This window comes from Manis javanica, chromosome X (assembly GCF_040802235.1).
Source record: "Manis javanica isolate MJ-LG chromosome X, MJ_LKY, whole genome shotgun sequence".
Taxonomy (NCBI): domain Eukaryota; kingdom Metazoa; phylum Chordata; class Mammalia; order Pholidota; family Manidae; genus Manis; species Manis javanica.
The window spans coordinates 55,145,231-55,168,731 of NC_133174.1; the positions used below are offsets into that span (position 1 = coordinate 55,145,231).

At 36.3% G+C, this 23,501-nt stretch overlaps 1 protein-coding gene across 4 annotated transcripts in view; it reads right to left on the reverse strand.

Annotated features, from left to right (window-relative positions):
* The window catches only part of OPHN1 (oligophrenin 1), a 665,513-nt gene that overhangs the window by 30,150 nt on the left and 611,862 nt on the right, over positions 1–23,501 (reverse strand). For 2 of the 4 annotated variants that reach the window (XR_005061052.2, XR_005061051.2), the window contains one exon: positions 17,937–18,009. The exons of the other annotated variants lie outside the window; for them this stretch is intronic. The gene's annotated coding sequence lies outside the window, so the exon portion shown is untranslated. The remainder of the gene's footprint in view (positions 1–17,936; positions 18,010–23,501) is intronic. 4 annotated transcript variants of the gene reach the window in all.

Consider the following 23,501-nt stretch of genomic DNA (forward strand, 5'->3'; position numbering starts at 1 on the left):
CAAACTTAAGCAAACATTAACCTAATATAGACTGCTGTATTTATATGATACTATATATGAACTTCATGGTAAACACAAACCAAAAACCTATAATAGATACACAAAAATAAAGGTAAAGGAATCCAACCATAACACTAAAGAATGTTATCATAACTCAAGAGAGTTAGAAGGGAAGAAAGGAAAAGAAAACAAATAAAAAACAGTTAAATAATTTTTTAAATAACAATAAGTACATACCTACCAATAATTAATTTAAATGTAAATGGACCGAGTGCTCCAATCAAAACATATAGGGTGACTGAATGGATTTAAAAAAAACTAGATTCATCTCTGCCTACGAGAATCATTTCAGACTGAAAGACACATATAAACTGAAAGTGATAGGATGGAAAAATATATTCCATGCAAATGGAGGCTAAAAATAAAGCTGGAGTAGCAATACTTATATTAGACAAAATAGATTGAAAACAAAAAAGTATAACAGGAGACAAGGGCATTACATAATGATAAAGGAATCAATCTAACAAGAGGATAATAACAATTTGTAAATATACACATCCAACATAGAAGCACTTAAATAGGAGGAAATATTAAAATAAATAAAGGGAGAAATTGACAGTAATACAATAATAGTACACAGGACTTTAACTTATATCATCCAGACAGAAAATTAATAAGGAAACTGTGTTTAACTGCACGTTAGACCAGTTGGACTTAATAGATATACAGAAAATATTCCATCCAAAGTCAGCATAAGGCACATTCTTTTGAAGTGTACATGGGATGTTTCCCGGGGTAGTTCACATGTTAGGCCACAAAAAAAGTCTCAATATTTTTTTAAATGTTGAAATTGTATCAACATCTTTTCTGGCCACAACAGTATGAAACTAGAAATCAATTATAAGAAAAAAAACTGGGAAAAACAAGCAAGTGGAGGCTAAATAAAATGATACTAAAAAACGAATGGACCAATGAAAAAAATCAAAGGAAATAAAAAATGCCTGGAGACAAACAAAAACAGAAACACAACTGTTCAAAATCTGTGGGACACACATAAGTGGTTACAACAGGGAAATTTATAGTGATACAGGCCTACCTCAAGAAATAATAATAATCTCAAATAAATAATACAATCCTACAAATAAATAAAATCAGAAGTGGAAGTGAAATTAAAACTGTCACCGTGGAAATTTAGGGGATCATAAGAATCCTATGAAAAATTAGATGCCAACAAACTAGACAACCTAGAAGAAATGGATAATTTCCTAAAAATATACACTCTTCCAAGACTGAATGAATCAGGAAGAAATAGAAAATCTGAACAGACCAATTATTAGTAACAAAATTGAATTGGCAATCACAAAACTCTCAGCAAAGCCTGGGACGAGAGGGCTGCATAGTGAGTTCTATCAATCATTTTCATATTTATTTATTTCTGTCTTGTTTTGATTTTTTACTGAAATATAGTTATATACAATATTATATTGGTTTCAGATATATAAATTAGTAATTTGATAATTATATACATTATTAAATGCTCACCACAGTAAGTGTAATTATTCAAATACCATACCAAGAATTTTAAATAATACTGTGTATATTCTCTATACTGTACTTACATTCTGTGACTAATTTGTTTTATAATTCAAAATCTATATCTCTTTATCCCTTTCACCTTTTTCACCTCCTATCCCCTCACCATACCCCCCTATGGTAACCAACAGTCTATTGTCAGTATTTATGGGTATATTTAGTTTTCATTTGTTTGTATTTTTTTTGGATTCCACATATAAGTGAAATCATATGATACTTGTCTTTGTCTGACTTATTACACTTAACATGATATCCTCTAGGTCCATTCACATTGTCGCAAATGGCAAGATTACCTTTTTGTGGCTATCTACTATTCCATTGTGTATATGTACCACCTCTTTATCCATTCATCTATTGATAGATACTTTGGTTGTTTCCATATTTTGGCTATTGTAAATAATGCTGCAATAAACATAGGTGTACATGTATCTTTTTGAATGAGTGATTTTATTTTCTTCAGGTGAATTCCTAGAAGTGGAATGCTGGATAATATGACATTTCTATTTTTAGTTATTTGAGAAACCTCCATACTGTTTTCTATAGTGGCTGCACCAATTTACAATCCCACCAACAGTGTAGGAGGGTCTACTTTTCTCCACATCCTCACCAACACTTGTTATTTCTTATCTTTTGGAGAGTGGCCATTCTGACTGGTGTGACTGTGGTTTTGATTTGCATTGCCCTGATGAATACTGATGCTGAGCATCTTTTCTTGTGTGAGTTGACCATCTGTATGTCCACTTTAGAAAACTGTCGATTCAGGTCCTCTGCCCATTTTTAAATCAGATTATTTGTTTTTTATGGTGTTGAATTGTATGAGTTCTTTATATATTTTGGATATGAACCCATTATTGGACACATCATTTGTGACTATATTCTCCCATTCGGTAGGTTGCCTTTTTGCTTCGTTGATGATTTCCTTCACTGTGCAGAAACCTTTTTAGTATGATGTAGTCCCATTTAATTATTTTTGTTTTTGTTTCCTTTGCCTGGAGAAAATATAAAGGAAAAATTGCTAAGGCTAATATCCCAGTTTACTGTTTCCTTTCAGTAGTTTTATGGTTTCAGGTCTTCATTTTGGTTTTGATCCAATGCAAGTTTCTTTTTGTGTGTGGTGTGAAGAAAGTGGTCCAGGTTCATTCTTTTGCATGTAGTTGCCCAGTTTTCCCAGAACCATTTGGTGCTGAGATTGTCCTTTCTTCCTTGTATATTCTTGCCCCCTGTGTGATAGATTGATTGACTATATAAGCGTGGGTTTGTTTCTGGGTTCCTTATTCTGTTACACTGATCTAAGTAACTATTTTTGTGCCAGTACTATACTGTTTTACTTACTGTTAATTTGTAGTATTGTTTGAAATCAGGAGTTTGATACCTTCAGCTTTGTTCTTCCTTTAAAAATTGTTCAGGCTATATGAGACCTTTAGAGGTTCGATATAAATTATAGTATTATATACTCTAGTTCAGTAAAAAATGCCTTTGGTATTTTGATAGGGATTGTATTGAATCTGTGGATTGTTTTGATAGTATGGACAGTTTAACAAAATTAGTTCTTCCAATCCATGCAAACACTCTATCTTCACACTTATTCATGTTGTTGTCAATTTCTTTTATCAATGTCTTATAAGTTATATCAATGCTTCCAGAGCACAGGTTTTTCAACTCCTGGGTTAAATTTATTCCTAGTATTTTATTCTTTCTGATGCAATTGTAAATGTGATTGTTTTCTTATTTTCTCTTTTTCTAGTTCATTTTTTGTATATAGAAATGTAACAGATATCTGTATATTGATTTTCTATCCTGAAATTTTGCTGAATCCAGTCATTAGTTCAAACGGTTATTTTTGTGGAGTCTTCAGGGTTTTCTATGTATAGTATCATATCTGCAAATAGTGAAAATTTTATTTTTCTTTACCAATTTATATGCTTTTTATTGTTTTCTCTTGTTTTATTTCTGTGGTTAGGACTCCCAGGACTAAGTTAAATAGGAGTGTAGAAAGTAGGTATCCTTCTCTAGTTCCTGACCTTACAGGTAAGGCTTTCATATTTTCACCATTGAGTATGATGTTGGCTGTGGGTTTGTCATATATGGCCTTTATTTTCTTGAGTTATTTTCCATCTATTCCCAATTTGTTGAGAGTTTTTATCATAAAGGATGTTGAATTTTGTCAAATGCTTTTTCTGCATTCTGGTGATCATATGACTTATATACTTCCTTTTGTAAATGTGGTGTATTACATTGATTGACTTGCAGATGTTGAATCATACTTGCATCCCTGGACTAAATCTCACCTGATCATGGCACATGATCCTTTTATTGTATTTTTAAATGGTTTGCTAATATTTTTTGAGCATTTTGCATCTGTGTCCATAAAGGTATTAGCCTGTAATTCTTTCATTCTTTTTTTTTTTTTGGTGGTGTCTTTGCCTGGCTTTCATACCAGGTAATGTTGGCATGGTACAATGAATTTGGAAGCTTTCCCTCCTGTTATATTTTTTGGAATAATTTAAGGAGGATAAGTATAAGCAACCTAAGCGTCCATTAGTGGTAAAGAAGATGTGGTATGTATACACAATGGAATACTATTCAGCCATAAGAAAGAAAGAAATCCTATCATTTGCAACAATATGGATGGAACTGGAGGCAATTATGCTCAGTGAAATAAGCCAGGCGGAGAAGGACAAGCACCAAATGATTTACCTAATTCGTGTAATGAAGCAAAACTGAAGGAACAAAACAGCAACAGACTCACAGACTCCAAGAAGGGACTAGTGGTTACCAGAGGGGAGGAGTGGGGAAGGGCGGGTGAGGAGGGAGGCAGAAGGGGATTCAGGGGTATTATGATTGGCACACATGGTGTGGGGGAATCATGGGGAAGACAGTGTAGCACAGAGAAGACTAGTAGTGGCTCTGTGGCATCTCAGTACACTGATGGACAGTGACTGCTGTGGGGTACGGGGGGGGCACAATAATACAGGTGAATGTAATAACCACATTGTTTTTTCATGGAAAACCTTCACAAGAGTGTATATCAATACTACCTTAATGAAAAAAAGGAAAAATATGAAGGATAAGTATTAGCTCTTCTTTAAATGATTGGTAGAACTCTGCTGTGCAGAAGCTTTTTAGCTTGATATAGTACCACAATTTTTTTTTTTTTGCTTTTGTTTTCCTTGCCTGGGGAGATATATCCAGAAAGAAATTCTAATGTTGATGTTCAAGAGTTTACTAACTATGTTTTCTTCTAGTAGTTTTATGATTTCAGGTCTTATATTTAGGTCTTTAATCCATTTCAAGTATATTTTTGAGTATGGTGTAAGACAGTGGTCCAGTTTCATTCTTTTGCATGTAGCTGTCCAGTTTTCCCAACACTGTTTATTGAAGAGACTGTCTTTTCCCCATTTGTATATTCTCACCTCCTTTGTCGTATATTAACTGACCATATAAGTGTTGCTTTATTTCTTGGCTCTCTATTCTGTTCCATTAGTCTATGTATCTGTTTTTGTGCACAGCAAAGGAAACAATCAACAAAACAAAAAGACAACTTACTATATGGGAGAATATATTTGCAACAATATATATCTTACAGATATTTATTTATGTATCCTATATAGATATGCAAACAATATATCTTATAGAGGCTAATATTCAAAATATATAAAGAACTCATATAACTCAACACTAGAAAAACAAATAATCTGATTAAAAAATGGGCAGAGGAACTGAATAGACATTTTTCCAAAGAAGACATATAGATAGCCAACAAGCATGTGAAAAGATGCTCAATATCACTAGTCTTCAAGGAAATGAAAATTATCACCACAATGAGATATCATCTAACATCAGTCTAGTGAATATCAGCAAGACAGGAATTAACAAGTGTTAGCAAGGATATGGAGAAAAGGGACCCATCATGCACTATTAATGGTACAGTTGTTATGGAAAAACAGTATGAGGATTCCTCAATAAACTAAAAACAGAAATACTATATGATCTAGTAAGTCCACTACTGGTATTTACAAAGGAAACAAAAACACAGTTCCAAAAGATATATGCAATCCTCTTTATTGCAGCATTTGCCATTTGCAGCAATATGGATAGAACTATGGGGGTATCATGCTAAGCAAAATAAGTTAGACGGAGACAAATACCATATGATTTCACTTATACTTGGAATTTAAAAAAATAAATGAACAAATAAAGCAACAAATAAACAACCCAGAAACAGATTCATAGATACATACAAAGTACAAACTGGTGATTGCCAGAGGGGAGAGAGTGGGAATAGGCAAAATAGGTGAAAGGGATTAAGAGATAAACTTAATCTGATTATAAAATAGGTCATATGGATGAAAGGTACATCGCCAGCAATATAGTCAATATGGTAATAACTCTGTATCATAATGTGATATCTACACTTATAGTGAGCATTTTGTAATGTGTATAAATGTTGAATCACTATCTTGTACATCTGAAACTATTATAATATGTCGACTATACTTCAATTAAAAAATAAAAATAAAAATAGATGACCTATCCATATGAAGAAGACTCTATTAACTTCAGAGTCTTCTTTTAGAGAATTGAGATGAGTAAAGTATGCTTATTTAGTGGTAGAACAGAACTGCTTCACACATTACATAAGAAAAAGGCATGTGAACACAACATTGTATTGGGAAAAGAAAAAGTGAAGGAGATGAAGGAGAAACGTATGGCTAAATAGAGAGAAAGATGAACTTAAGAGATTAAACATTGTCATTGTTGGTGACTTCTGAATTCCTTTGTTGAGGTATGTGTGTGATATAAACTAATTCCTTTATCTCCCCTATGAAATTTTAGTTAAAATTTAATATTCTTCAGTAATGTTTTTTCCAAAGAAGACTATATTGGGGGGAATCAGCTTAAAGAGGACAATGAGGGGTATATCTGCAAGTAATCATAAAATCTCAACCTGACTGATATAAATGGTAAGTACTGTACGATTTTTCATAATAAGAAGTCCTAGGTAAGGCATGGCAAAGGTTGGTTATTCAGTGGCTCTACAAATATAGAATCCCAGGTTCTTTCCAATTTTCCACTATCTGATTCTCAGTGTGTCAGCTCTTTTCTAGGTCATTCCTTTCAGTAATATAGATGATGTCACAGTTTCAGGCTCACAATTAAAACCAACAACATCTAGCAGAGTGGCTCTCTCACCCAGTGGTGACTCTGACCCTCAGAGGGCATTTGGCAATGCTTGGAGACATCTAATTGGGGGTTTGCAACTGGCTTCTAGTGGTCAGCAGTCATGAGTGCTGCTAAACATCCTCTAATACACAGGACAGCTCCCCCCAACAAAGAATTATCCAGTCACAAATGTCAGCATGTAAACCAGTCATTGAGAAGCCCTGATCCAGCAGAAGAAAAATAGCTATACCTTTCCTTACACTTTTCAGCAGACTTATGTCTCATTGGTCAAATTGGATTAGAGGCCCATGTTTACACCATTTACTGGCAAAGACAATGAAATACCATTTTTGATTTACACAAATTAGTACCTACCACTGATCATTAGAGCTCTGACAACAAGGAGGAGGGAAAGAGGCAATCACCAACTTTGGCATCCCAAAGGGCAACTACCTGGGTAAACATGTAATGTTCCAAGTATAGGGCTTGGCACAGAGGAACTACTCATTGTTTATTTCTTCAAATGTTTACTTTAAAATAAGATGTAATAAAATGGTATTGTAAACTAAGCAAATATGCTTTTAAAGAAGATTTCCATACTTCAATCAGAGCAGCCAGGGGATCTGACATCTGGGGGGGCAGAGGCAGAGCAGAGGTCCTTCCTTACACCCCTCTTATCAATTCACATATGTTTCCATAAGATAAACACTGATTGCCCCTCTATGCCCAGAATGCTCAGGACATAGTAGAATGTGGGGGTTGCTTGAAAATAGAGTGCAAGACATTATGTCTGCTTGCAGCAATGCAGAAAAGGGCATAGGTATTTAATATGATTCCCACCTCCTGGGAAAGAAAAAGACCAATTCCAGGAGAGCAGTCAGGCAGGACAAGCACAATGGCAGAGAGGCAGGACATAATAATGATTCAGTTGAGATTCAGTCAGGCAAACAACCCAGCAGAAAGAAGCAGGTTTGTGTTCACTACTTTGTGAGAGCCTTTCACCATCCAGGAAGCATGTCAGAGAGTGGGAGGTGCAGCCACAAGTTCATGGTGGTTAAGATAAGAGGCTTTTGAGTTAGGCATACCTGAGTTCCAATTCTGCCTCTGTCCCCCCAGATATATAACTTTGTCAAATTACTTAAACTCTGAGCCTTGGTAGGGATCTTGTAGGACCCAATCAATAGGTGGAGCAGAAGAAAGGAGATGGGACTGACAGTGGGGTTCCTCTTTAAAACTTCAGAGACCTTTTCCCCAAACTCACTGCACAAAATAAAACCACAATTCTATCCCTACTTTGTAGAAGCAACTGTTAAACAAAGGTAGCCATTTGGATTCTAGCAAAAAGGAAAAAAACTTTAGGGGAAGCCTCCTCAGAGACCTGTCAGAACTCAATACACCTCCTCCATGGAAGATTGTGTCAGGATTACTGACTGAGTTATTAGGTTGTGTTTTGTTCTATGTAATCTCCCTCACTGGTGGAATCCAAACTGCACTCCCCATACACACACACCCTGTATTAGTTAGGATGCATGGTTGACTAACAGAACCTCAAAATACAGTGGTTTAAATTAAATAGATATTTATTTTTCTCTTACATGATAGTATGTCCATATTTACCCTACAACATCCTACGGATAGAGATTTGCTAATACATAAGCTTCTTCTACTTTGTTCTTCTATGTCATATTTTATAATATGACTTCCATCTTATGGTCCTATATGACTGCTCTAGCTCTTACCATCATACCCACATTCCAGCCAGTGGGAATGGGATAAGGTGATGAAGGGAAGGATGAATAATGGAGAAAGAGCCAGCATTTCTTAAAGATACTGTCCTTTGATTTAACCACCCAAATCCTCTCAACACAGAATATAGTCTCCTTCCTCAGGGAAGACAAGCCAAAGTTCCTCCCTATTGCTGAATTTGGCCCAATATCCAGGATCTCTGGGTGATGCACAGTCCTTTCCATCAGATCTCAATGTACCTTCATAGTGATCTATAACTATGAGATATGTTATCTAACCTTTTATCTCTAAAATCCAAAATACATTGGTAAAGTAGGAACTGGCAAGTTCAATAGTACTTTCATTGGAAAAAATAAGAATAGGAAACATACAATAGTTACTGATACAAAGCAGTTATCAAGTCTCAGTGGGCAGGAATTGATAAAATTCCTTGCCCAAGCAGTGCAAGTTAGTTGTTTAGCCCTAGAGGTTATTGACTCTTTCCTGGGAGTAACACTTTTGTCTACTGTTCTCTGCAGCCTCGGTTTCTTCGATGTTCATTATTATCTGTGCCAGTTCTGAAGTGGACATTGGACAATACTCCTTCTTGTGGATTACTCAGTATTTGTAGTCATCCTCCAAGTTCAAGTCTGGAGCTCAAAGTTGATTTAGAGATTAAACAACAGATGTTTGCAAGTCAAGATGTGATTTCTTTGGCAACACAATTCACTCAAAAACTTAAATCACTATTCCTTCCTCTCTCTTTGTGCTGGTATGGTCACAGAAACTACATTTTTGTACATTATATACCCATAAACACAGATTTATAATTACTGCTTTGTGCAGTTGCCTTTTAAATGATAGGAGAGAAATATTACAAAACATGCACTTACAGTAAATTTTAAAATTACCAATATAGTTTCCTTGACCATTCTTCTGTATTTCTTCATATGGATTTGAATTACTCTCCAGTGCTCTTTCATCTCAGTCTGAAGGGCCCCCTTTAGTATTTGTGGTAGAGCAGGTTTGATAGCAATGAATTCTCTGTTTTTGTTTATCCTGGAATATCCTAATTTCCCCTTGCCTTTTGAAGTATAGCTATGCTGAATATAAAATTGTTGACTGTAAATCTTTTTCTTTCAGCACTTTGGAATGTCATCTCACATATTTCTGGCCTCCATGATTTCTGATGAGAAATCAGTTATTAATCTTACTGAGGATGCCCTTTTATGTGGTAAGTTGCATCTTTCCTGCTATTTTCAAGATATTCTCTTTGACTTTTGAAAGTTTATAATGTGTCTATTTATGGATCTCTTTTAGTTTAACCTACAGGAGTTAACTGAGTTTCTTGGATATGTAAACTAATGTTTTTAATCAATTTGAGAAGTTTGGGCCATTAGTCTTTCAAATATTTTTTCTGCTACTTTTCACTTTCTTCTCTTTATGAGTTTCCCATTATGCATATGCTGGTACATTTCATGGTGTTCCATAATTCCCTTAGGCCTGCTCAATATCTTCATTCTCTTTTGTTCTTGATTCTCAGACTGGACATTTTAATTCCAGCTCACTGATTATTTCTTCTGCCAGATCAAGTCTGCTACTGGGCTCCTCCACTGAAGTTTTCATTTCAGTTACTATAATTTTTCAGCTCTAGAATTTTTGTTCATTTTTATAATTTTTATCTCTTTAGAAATTATTTGTTGAGACATCATTTGTGTACTTTCACTGAATTCTTCAGACATGGGGTGTTTTTCTTTTTTGGTTCTTTTAACATATTTAAAATAGGTGGTTGAAAGTGTTTTTCTAATAAGTTCAATGTCTGGGCCTACACAGGATAGTTTTTATTGATTTTTTCCCCTGCATATAGGTCATGTTTTCTTGTTTCTTTGTATGTATTACAATTTTTATTGTTGAAAACTAGCATTTTAAATATTCTATGGAAACTCTGGGGATCATATTTTCCCTCCTTTTCAGGATTTGGTCTTGTTGCTGTTTGTTGTGGTTGTCTGTTTGCTGTGATTGTCTGTTTAGTGACATTTTAAAATTAATTCTGTATTTTTTGCTCCTATGGACACCAAAGCATCTCTAGTTAGACTGGTGGTCAGCTAATGATTGAGCAGAGATTTACTTAAATATCTGGAATCAGTCAGTCTCCCAGTCTTTGGCAAGAGGCACTATGTATATATTGGGTGTTTTGCCTTGAACACCCAGCCATTCAGTTGATAACTGTGACTTAGTCTTCACCTCTTTTGTATATAGTCAAGGTTATCCAGAGGTGAGAGAATGGGGCCTTCTCAGGTTTTTCATAAGCGTGCACACAGCCCTAGACATGTGTGCAGCCAAGGAATATATTATAGTTATTCAAAACCATTATGAATATCTCATAATTGATGAATGAGACATTTGAATTCATATTCAAAACCAATATGAATGTCTCAAAACTGGCTTTTCCTTGAAGATTTTTGGCAAGCCTTCTTATTATTTGATCCAACTATTACCCATCTCCTCAGGCAGCAGTGAAATTAAATTTATTCTAAATATTTTTGACTAATGCTCCCAGGGAAAAGTCTTTTCATACTGGACAAGCTTTAATCAGTTCAAATAAAGACATCCTTGCAAGTGGTATCTTCCCAGGAACCACCATACAGGTCAAATAATAACAATTCTCTGCCAATGAAGCTTTGAAGGAGCTCTTTCCCCCCACTCCAGTGGCTTCCAGCCTATTAGTTTTCATTGTGATTGAATGCTGTTGGTTTTCAAGACTACCACAAGGCTAAAACATTTTATTTCAGTCTAGAAAGAGAAGAATGGGACTAGGCAAACTCAAAATGCTGGAAAACTCATGGTTCTTTCTGAGATTCATTCATTTTTCTTAAATAAATGCTCCCCACTGATGCAAGCCTTTGGTTAATTTCCAGAGTTCTGGAAAGTCAAAACTGACAGTTTTTGCCATTTTTCTCATTGATATTTTGAGGAGAGAATTATTGGAGGTATATAATCTGTAATTTTTTAATATACAAAAAATAATTTTTATACTTCAGAAATTTAAATAATTATGTATTGATATCTACATAATGTTTATCCACCTTTCCCCCTTATATTAATATCAACTACCTCGAAGCTTTCTGAAACAACCTGACTTTTGGTGCTGGGCTGGTGACCATTGTCTGACTTAGAGTTCTTAAGAGGATTTGGTTGAGAAAGGTTTGGGGGTCCCATGCTCATATCCTGCTGAGACTGCCTCTTCAAAGTCACCACTTAAATCAACTTAAGTTGGTCTTTTTCGTAGGACTTTGCTAAAAGTAACAAGAAGCAGCTAACAAACCAACATGCTATTTTACAACCAGTACACTACAGTCAGAGACTGTGAAAATATGGTCTGCCTTACAAGGAACCACCAGTAATATAACTAACACATGTTTTCCCATTATGTAACTAGGGTTACCAGGATTTTACCTTACACTGTATGTGTTCTCTCTGCCTTCCCCACTCATATGCAAAATGCTGTGGCAGTGCTTCAATTCTGGTATGAAATTCTATATCATTTAGGATACATGATTGCTTGATGTAACAAAGAGACCCTCAAAACACAATGTCTTAAAAAAACAGAAGCTGTACAGAAGCTTTTCAGCTTGATACAGTCCCACTTGTTCATTTTTGCTTTTGTTCCCTTTGCCCAGGGAGATATGTTCATGAAGAAGTCACTCATGTTTATGTCCAAGAGATTTTTGCCTATGTTTTTTTCTAAGAGTTTTATGGTTTCATGACTTACATTCAGATATTTAATCCATTTCTAATTTACTTTTGTGTATGGGGGAGAAAAGGGAACCCTCCTACACCGCTGGTGGGAATGTAAATTAGTTCAACCATTGTAGAAAGCAGTATGGAGGTTCCTCAGAATGCTCAAAATAGAAATACCACTTGACCCAGGATTCCACTTCTAGGAATTTACCCTAAGAATGCAGCAGCCCAGTTTGTAAAAGACAGATGCACCCCTATGTTTATCACAGCACTATTTATAATAGCCAAGAAATGGAAGCAACCTAAGTGTCCATCAGTCGATGAATGGATAAAGAAGATGTGGTACATACACAATGGAATATTATTCAGCCATAAGAAGAAAACAAATCCTACCATTTGCAACAACATGGATGAAGCTAGAGGGTATTGTGCTCAGTGAAATAAGCCAGGTGGAGAAAGACAAGTACCAAATGATTTCACTCATATATGGAATATAAGAACAAAGGAAAACTGAAGGAACAAAACAGCAGCAGAATCACAGAACCCAAGAATGGACTAACAGTTACCAAAGGGAAAGGGACTGGGGAGGATGGGTGGGGAGGATGGGTGGGAAGGGAGGGACAAAGGCGGGGAAAAAGAAAGGGGGCATCACGATTAGCATGTATAGTGTGTCGGGGGCACGGGGAGGGCTCTGCAACACAGAGAAGACAAGTAGTGATTCTACAGCATCTTACTACGCTGATGGACAGTGACTGTAATGGGGTGGGGGGGGCCTTGGTGAAGGGGGAGCCTAGTAAACATAATGTTCTTCATGTAATTGGAGATTAATGATAACAAAATAAATTAAAAAAATAGAAGCTTATTTCTTATAAAATTCAGGTCAGTTGTCCTGGGCCAGTGAGACCCAAGATCTTTCTATATAGTTATTATGACATCCCTAAAAATGCCCAAGTATTCATATTATAGTTTCAGTGGTTGCTCCAGCTCCCACCATAACTCCTGCCTTTTAGCTCTCAGGAGGTAGAAAGAGGAGCTAGATGAGTGTGCTTATCCTTTAAAAGAGTGTCTGGTGGTTGCACATATTTCTTTGACTCTAAGTCTGTTGGCCAGAATGTAATCAGGGAGCTACACCCTACTGAAAAAAGGGCTGGGAAATGTAGTGTTTATATTGGGTAGCTCCTTACCCAGCTAAAATTTGGGGGATCTATTAATAAAGGAGAAAGGGGAAAATTAATATTGGAAGATAAATAGTCGTCTACATACTCTTCAATAAGTATCTAGATCCTGTATTTTCTCTTGTGTCAAAGGAAATTTGTATTTTGGGGAGAAAAGTTTTCTGCAGAGAAATCATCTTTTTGGTTTTCATCATCCTATGATGTGAGGAATGATCATACTTTAGGGCAGGGAAAGATTTTCTTAGGGGAGGTTGGGAGTGAGAAGAGTGACTCATGTGGGCAGAGATAAAAGCAGCAAGGTGGAGAGAAATTCTCTTAGGCTAGGAAAAGGATTAAGTCTGTGTTCCCTCAGATAGAGAGGATTCACATCTTGCTAACTTGCTGACCTTGGGTTTGTTCCAGACCACTATAGGGGAATGGTGGCATGGAGCACTTTGGGAGGCTAGAATCTATATGTAAGAAAGTCCAGCTTCAGTAGTGTTTTCAATGCTTATCCGGGAACTAGGACTTTGTGAACTTGAAGTATAAAAATTTGGCAGCAATGATGTACTGAAGACTAAAATGTTTTTACACATTTTATAGATGCCAAGAAAACCTCCTGGATTCTTATGAGACCTTAGGGAGAAAGGGTCCTTCCAGCACTGACAATGAATTTCCTTTTACCCCAAGTAATTAATTTCAAGATTATGGGACAGTTTTTGTGCAGCTGACTATGTGAAGTAAGATTCACACACTTCAGAATGAGGAGAGTTCTGCAGTATATGGGGCCAGCAAATATTTGCAAGGCGAGGGATTATTTTTCTTAAGAAACTCAAAACACAACAGAACTGTTGAATCCAATTACAAGGCCCAAACTAGATAAAAAAAAAAAAGCAGGAGTGGCTGAAATCCCCTTTATTACCTTAGTCAGAAGGCTCCTTTGGCATCCCACTGTACTTGGAAGGGCTGAAGCCTGGCTATACAACTGAGAAGGACCAGCTGCTCTCCATTTTCACAGAGCAAAATGCAGAGGGAATAGACTGGAGAACTGCTGAGATGGAGGTCAGGCACATGGAAATATTTTCTTTTGGGGAAGTACCCCAAGGGGTAAATGAGAGATCTCAGAAGATTCCCAGGGTTGATATCCCCATTCCATTTCATCCACCCTAATAGCATCATTTTAAAGATGCATATTAGACCAATCTGTGGCCTGACTTAACGCCCAATTGCGTTTAAGGTAAAGACCAAACTCCTTAACATGGAATGCAAAATTGTCTATCATCTGATCCCTGCTATTTCCCCAAAGTGTCCCCCAAACACAGTATGATATTTCCAGTTACTATGCCTTTATATATTCTTTTTATGTTCTGTATATATTAATTAGTGTTCTTTGGTTGTAAGCAGCAAAAAGTTACAGCATATTCATAACATGGCAGCCAGACTCCTCCTTTTAACATATAAGTCAAATCAGATCATTCTTCTGCTCAAAACTATCCAGTGGACACCCATTTTATTGAGAGGAAAAGCCAAATGACTTACAATGGCTTTGAAGGGTCTACATGATCTTGCTCCTCCCTTGCTCACTTTGTCTCAGCCACACTGGTGTCCTTGCTATTTCTCAAGCAGATCAGGCATACTGCTTGCTGCCTTCAGGCTTTTGTATGGAATATTCTCTGGAAGGCTCTTCCTCTAGAAAACTACACATCTGCCTTCCTTACCTCCTTCTAATCTTTACATAAATTTCATTTACTCAGTGAAGCCTACCTTAAATAACTTATTTAAATTGCTATTTGCCCTTTTCTTAGAGCTCCTGATCCCCCTTACCAAGCTCTATGTTTTTCATTACATGTATTGCCTTCTAGCATACATATTGATTGACTTATTGATTCCGTTTATTGTTTTTATTTGTCTTCACACACTAGAATGTAAGATCTATAAAACAGAGACTTTCTTTCTGTTTTGTTCATTAATGTATGTGAGCTCTTGGAATAGTGATTGGCACATACAGGATACTCACTTAATATTTGTTGAATGAATTATTCAAATAGATTCTACCTAATTTGATTATAAAGGGAATTTATTTGAATGATATGAGATAGCTTACAAAAATGAAGGAACAGTTGAAGGCTGTTCATCTGTGATAAATTAGTTTGAATTCTTTCATGACCTTGTTTCAAAACTCAGAGAAATTTGATGTAATCTGCCTAGCTTGGGTAACTGCACACTAGAAGAGAGCATATTTACTTACAGCCCCACCAAATTGCATTCAATGAGAGATGATTATTTCCCCCCAAAGTAAAATCAGGATGTTCTTACTAAAGGATGGGGAAATTTTTTCTGGGCAGCAAATATATCAAGTTTCTATTCCTCTCAGTCTGGAATAACATTCTCCACCTTCTCCTCTTGGTGAATTTCTATTCACCCTTCAAGTCATCTTCTTACCAAACTCCTCCAACTTTTAGGAAATGATTTAGCCTCATCATTCATGGGAAAACAGAAATAATCATATGAGGGTTCCTACATCTTCTAATTATGAATCTGCAAACAGATCTTCATCTTGCAAACACCTTCTACTTTTTCCTCTTCTGCCTATGTTTTAATGGGTGAAATATCTATTGTCTTAAAACTCAATTCCTGTTGGATCCCACATCCTCCCACTTCATTAAACACTGCATCTTTGATCATTCTCTCATTTGCCTGCATTGTTAACCTATCCCATTTACTTGCTCATCATCCCTATGAGCATAACATTATTTGGTATCTCCCATGTAATAACAAAACAAAACAAAACCCTTAATTTTATAACTCTCTAGCTACCTACTAATTTATCTGCTTCATGTCACAGCCAAACTTCTTGAAAGAATTGTTTACCTTGCTTCAATCATATATCTACCTCTGTAATCCACTGATTCTACTCTTGTCAGGGTCACCAATGATTTTTAGGTTGTCAAATATGGACACTTTGTTATTCTCATCTGACTTGATCTCTCAGCAGCATTTGGTAGATATACTTACCCCCTTTCTTCTTAGAATAAGTTTCTTCTCTTGGCTTCTGAGATACCTTCTCTTGGCCTCACTGCTATCATTCTGGTCACTCAGTCTCAGCATCATTTTCTGACTCTTCCATTTCCTCCATGAGTTCCTCAGGGCTTGATTTTCTAGTATGGCTGCTTCTCTTCTCTTTTTACATGCTCTCCCTAGGTGCTCTCATTTATCCAATGGCCTTATCAGAGCCATCTGTGGACAACTCCTGTATTCACATATCTAGTTTAGACTCCTTTTCAGGCATTATATAATCATCCAATCACTTATTCAGGACCCCCACTTGAATGCCTTGCAAATGTCTTGATCTTAACATATTTCAAACTGAATTTTTGAATATGACTCAAAACTCTTTTATCTTATGAATATGAATAAATGTTACTAATATCCATCAAGTTGCTCAGTGACGCACATTTGGGAACCCTCCTTTATCTCTTCCCCTCTGTGTCCTCATTTCTAGTAGTCATTCCTTTTGCTTGTACTTACAAAATGTATGCCACATCATGCTTTTATCTCCATTTCCACTGCCACAGCCTTATTCTAAGCTACCATTATCTCTTCCCTGAATTAATTGGGCCTGCTTCCTCTACTGCTCCCTTTACTTAATTAAATCAGATACTTTTCATCTACTTTAACACCACAATGATTTTCCTTTACACTTGGAATAAGATCCAAATTCTATACTTTAGCTTACAAAGTCCTTCATGATCTAACCAATGATTAACCCTCCAACTTAATTTTATACCAATCTTCCCCTAATTTACTCTGCTCCACTTGTCCTCAGCTCTTTGAACTCTACCCAGCTTTAGGAATTTTGAACATGTTTTTATCCTTTCTTGATATGTTTTTCTCAAAAACCTGCTCCTTTTTGCCCTTCAGGTCTCAGCTTAAGAGTTAAATCCTCCCTTATTTTTTTTCTGAACACAAAATCTACAATCTTAACAAAATTCTTCTCCTCAAGACCATTGTTCTCTCAGTACTTGTTTGTTTTTATAACATTTCAAATGTACGTATGTTTTCATTTATTTATTTATTTACTTGTATATAATCTGTCTCCCCTACTAGACTATAAATTCCACATGTGCAGATATATTTTGCCACTCACAAATATACACCAACTTCTGACAAATTTCTGACACATTGTAGGGACACAGCAAATGCTTCATGAAGATTTGAAACAAAATATCAGTTTGAGTATTACTATGGCCCATTTACCCAGGTGACAGAAGTTTCTAATTTTGTAGTCTAAGTGTTACTACTCTGACATGCTATAACATTGTTATTCCATTATTACATTCTATTCAACTTTCTGGGCTCTTTGATGTGAATCTATGTAGTTATTATATTTATTTAAAAAGGTAGTAACCCAGGAACTGTAGCTGCAGAAATATGGCTACTGGGTACACAGCCAGAGCCTCTTTGCTGTTACATGTCCACACCCAAGCTGGAATAACTGATATTACTTTACATTCTCTTATAAATATAAGAAGAAAACAGAAAAAAAATATCACCACCTACTATTTTTCCACTCATGTGCTGTCTGTACCCAGGTCCAGAATCTCATTTCTTCTCCTCAAATATGTTCAGTTCTCTAAAAAAGGGAAATTTATCTTTAGCTTCCCCCACGCAATTAATTATCCTCTGGATGGAGCCCCACTCAGAAATAAATGGATCCAGTTTTCAGGGAAAATATATGGGGAAGAAAATTCCTTATATATTGGTCTTCATAGAGACAGATGGTTGGTGATGACTTATTCCAGCATTCTCTGATCATGCCTGGTTAAGGTAAAGCTGTAGCAGCACACTGGAGCTAGTGAATGCTTTCCTCTGTAGTTCTCACCACAGTCCAATGAAGTAGGCAGACTGGATCTTATAATCCCACTTTGCAATTGAAGGAACTGAGGCCCAGAGTCATAAAGGGACTCCTAGAACAAGCTACGGTAACTACCATCTATTAAGTCATGCACTCTGATAGACACATTATGTACATTACCTCATCTGAGCCTCAAACTATCTTAGAAAACAGATGCTATTTATATCTAGATTTTACAGATAAGAAACTTGAGGCTCTGACAAATGAAGTAACTTGCTCAAGGTCACACAGCTATTAAATTGCTAAACCAGGATATCAAGGTGTGCTTAATTATAAATCTCATGCTCTTAAAAATCACTCTGCTATTAGGGAGGTTAAAATTGTAACTTAGACTTCCATCCTGCCAAATCCAGTGTTCAGCTTTTCCTCTCACACTAGTTGGTCACTCTGTCCCCATTCCAGAGGAAATGCAGCAAATCCTGCTATCATTGTTCTTCTAGTCAAGACCTCATCTGTTGCCCTCTACTCCCAACTAGGGAATAAATGCCTCTTCATATTGTTGCCCATTGTTTATTTTGTTGCTGGGGGTGTAAAATATTTTTCTGATTCTGAGCCTTTGATGCTAAGTTTCTGAATAGTCAGTCCAGGGAGAGGTGTAGGGGAGCTGGTAACCGTAAGTGGGAGGTAGGATCATTCAGGACCATTCACTGGACCCAGAAGTGAATGACCTTCAGACAGGAGAGGCAAGAGATTTTCAACTCTAGGACACTCAGATTATGAGGAAGAAGCATTAAAGTCAGACTGGATCTGATCATGTGTTAAGAAAAAGAAAAATAAACAAGGCAACCTACCCACAGAACAGTCTATAAAATGAGACTTCAACACTACTACAATCCCATTCAAAGCAATTATTTTGCCCTCTTACTTCATTTTTGCCATCTTGTTCATGGCTCCCTTACAGAGTCTACCAGGCTTCCTTTTGGCTTTTCCTCCAACACTTAGCTTGTGCTCATTCACTAATTTCTTTCCCAGTTTTAATAAGATATAATTGACATACTACAGCACTGTATAAATTCAAGGAGAAACAGCATGATGATTTGACTTACACATATTGGGAAATAATTACCACAATAAAATTAGTTAATATCTATAACTTCTATTGATACCAAAAAAGGAAAATAAGTTTTTTTCTTTTGATAAGAACTCTGAGGACCTGCTCTCTTAACAACTTTCAAATATACTATACTACAGATGTCAACTACAGTTATCATGTTGTACATTAAATGCCTAGTACTTATTTATCCCATCTTTCATCTAATTCCCATGCCCCTACTGCCGCCTCAACAACCACAAATCTGATCTCTTTCTCTATGACTTTGCTTGATATTTTAGAATCCACATTTAAGTGAGATTACACAATATATGTCTTTCTTTCTCTTATTTACTTCACTTAGCAAAATGCCTCAAGGTCCATCAATATCATTGCAAATGACAGGATTTCCTTCTTTTTATGACTGAATAATATTCCATTGTATCTATATACCATTACTTCTTTACGCATTTATCTGTTGACAGACATGTAGGTTGTTTCCATGTTTTGGCTATTGTAAATGATGGTGCAATGAACACAGGGGTGCAGATATTTCTTCAACATAGTGTTTTTGTTTCCTTCAGATATAGTCCCAGAAGTACTTGCTACAGCACATGGTAGTTCTAATTTTAATTTTTTTAAGGAAACCCCATTATATTTTCTATACTGGCTGACTAATTTGCAATCCCACAAACAGTGCACAAGTGCTCACTTTCATCCATATCCTCACAAACATTTGTTATTGCTTGTCTTTTTTATACTGATTTCAAGTATACAACACAGTAATTCATCAGTTACACCCATTATTAAATTCTCACCCCAACTATTGCAGTTACTATCTGTCAACAAAGGAAGATGTTACGGAACCATTGACTGTATTCTCCATGCTGCATTTCTAAACCCATGACAAACTTATATTATGACTGAGATTTTGTGCCTCTTTATCCCCCTCACTCTCCCTACCCACCCACCCAAACCCTTCCTGCTAGGTAACCACCAGTTACGTCTCAGTCTATGAGTCTACTACTGTGTTTCTCATTTTGTTTTGTTTTGTTTTTAGATTCCACATATCAGTAATATCATATGTTATTTGCCTTTCTCCACCTGGCTTGTTTCACTTTGCATAATACCAATTAGGTCCATCCATGTTGCCCCAAATGGCAGAATTTTCTTCTTTTTTATGGCTGAATAATATTCCCCTATGTATGTGCATCACATCTTTATCCCTTCATCTATTGATAGACACATTGGTTGCCTCCATATCTTGGCTATTGTAAACAATGTGGCAATAAGCATAAGGGTACATATATCTTTAAGAATCAAGGGTTGTCTTTTCTTTGGGTAAATTCCTAAAAGTGGAGTTACTTGGTCATATGGTATTTCTATTTTTAGTTTTTTGAGGAAGCTCCATACTGCTCTCCATAGTGGCTGCACCAATTTATATGCTGACCAACAGTGTAGGAGGGTTCCCTATTCTCAACATCCTCACTAACATTTGTTATTTCTTTTCTTTTTAATAATGGCCATTCTAACTGGTATGAGATGATAACTTACTGGGGCTTTTATTTGCATTTCCCTGATGATTAGCAGTGTGGAACATCTTTGCATGTGTAAGTTGGTCATCTGTATTTCTTCTTTGGAAAAATATCTGGCCAGGTCCTCCAACCATTTTTAATCAGATTATTTGTTTTTCTGATGTTGAGTCATATGAGTTCTTGATATGTTCTGGATGTTCGCCCATTATTAGACAAATTATTTATGAATACATTTGCCCATAGCATAGTTTGCCTTTTTTGTTGCTGGTAATGGTATCCTTTCCTGTACAGAAGATTTTTAATTTGTTGTAGTCCCACTTATTTATTTTTCTTCCTAGTGCAGGGAGACATGTCCAGAAAAAAAAATTCATGCTCATGGATAAGAAGAATATTGTCAAAAGGTCATGCTGCCAAAAGCAATTTACAAATTAAATGCGAACATTATCAAAATACTGATGTCATTTTTCTTTTATCTTCCTTTATTAAAGTATGATTGATTTACAATCTTATGAATGATTCACATAAACAACATTGTGGTTTTAACATTCACCTGTATTATCAAGTCCTCTTCCCCCCCCCCCATTGCAGTCACTGTCTATCAGTGTAGTAAGATGCTATAGAGTCATTACTTGTCTTCTCCATGCTGTACTGCCTTCCCCGTGACCTACCTATCTTGTGACTGTGAATTATAGTTCCCCTTAATCCCATTATCCATACCTCCCCACCCACCCCACCCAAACCCCTTCCCTTTGGTAAACGCTAGACCCTTCTTGGAGTCTGTGAGCCTACTGCTGTTTTGTTTCTTCAGTTTTGTTTTGTACTTGATACCGCACAAATTAGTGAAGTCATTTGGTACTTGTCTTTCTTCACCTGGCTTATTTCACTAAGCATAATAGCCTCTAGCTCCACCCATGTTAATGCAAATGGTAGGACTTCTTTTCTTTTTATGGTTGAACAATATTCCATTGTGTATATACACCACCTCTTCTTCATATAGTCATCTGTTGATGGACACTTAGGTTGATTCCCTATCTTGGCTATTGTATACAGTGCAGCAGTAAACATAGGGGTGCATATGTCTTTTTGAATAATGGATCTTGTATTCATTGGGTAAATTCCTAGGAGTGGAATTACTGGGTCAAATGGTATTTCTATTTTTAGTTTTTTGAGGAAGCTCTATATTGCCTTCAGGAAAGGTTGAACCAATTTACATTCCCACCAGTAGTGTAGGAAGGTTTTGATTTCTATGCATCATCACCAGCATATGTTGTTTCTCACCTTTTGGATGTTGGCCATCCTAAATGGTGTGAAGTGGAATCTCATTGTGGTTGTAATCTGCATTTCCCTGATGACTAGTGATGTGGAGCATCTTCGCATGTGCCTGTTGGCCATCTGAATTTCTTCTTTGGAGAATCATCTGTTCAGATCCTCTGCCCATTGTTTTTATCAGGTTATTTGATTTTTGGCATTGAGGTGTGTGAGTTATTTATATATTTTGGATGTAAACTCCTTACTGGATAAGTCACTTACAAATATATTCTCCCACACTATAGGATACCATTTTGTTCAGTTCATGGTGCCCTCTGTTGTACAGACGTTTTTAGTTAGATGTAGTCCCACTTGTTTATTTATTATTTTGTTTCACTTGCGGAAGGAGATGTGTTTAGGAAAAAGTTGCTCATAGTTATATTCAAGAGATTTTTGCCTATCTTTGCTTCTAAGAGTTTTATGGTTTCATGACTTACATTCAGGTCTTTGACAGATTTCAAGTTTACTTCTGTGTATGGACTTAAACAATAATGCAGTTTCATTCTTTAACATGCAGTATTTCAGTATTGCCAACACCAGCTGTTGCAGAGACTGGCTTTTCCCCATTGTATGTCCAAGGTTCCCTTATTGTATATTAAATGGCCACATATGTGTGGGTTTGTATATAGGCTCTCTATTCTGTTGCACTGATCTATGGGTCTGTTCTTGTGCAAATACCAAATTGTTTTGATTACTTTGGCTTTGTAGTAGAGCTTGAAGATGGGGAGCACAATCCCCTATCTTTTTTTTTTCTTCTCAGAATTTCTTTGGCTACTTGGGGTCTTTTGTTGTTTCATATGAATTTTACAACCATTTGTTCTAGTTCATTGAAGAATGCCATTGGCATTTTGATAGGTATTGCATTGAATCTGTAGACTGTTTTAGGCAGGATGGCCATTTTGACAATATTAACTCTTTCTATCCATGAGAATAGGATGTATTTTTATTTACTAGTGTCTTCCTTAATTTCTTTTTTTTATTTTGGTATCATTAATCTACAACTACAGAAAGAACATTATGTTTACTAGGTTCCCCCCTTCACGAAGTCCCCCCCATATACTCCTCAACAGTCACTCTCCATCTGCATAGTAAGATGCTGTAAAATCACAACTTGTCTTCGCTGTGTTGTGCATCACTCCCCGTGCCCCCCACGCACTATACATGCTAACCGTAATGCCCTCTTTCTTTTTCCCCGCCTTTATCCCACCTTTTCCACCCATCGCCCCCAGATCCTTTCCCTTTGGCAACTATTAGTCCATCCGTGGGTTCTGTGATTCTGCTGCTGTTTTGTTCCTTCAGTGTTCCTTTGTTCTAATATTCCACATATGAGTGAAATC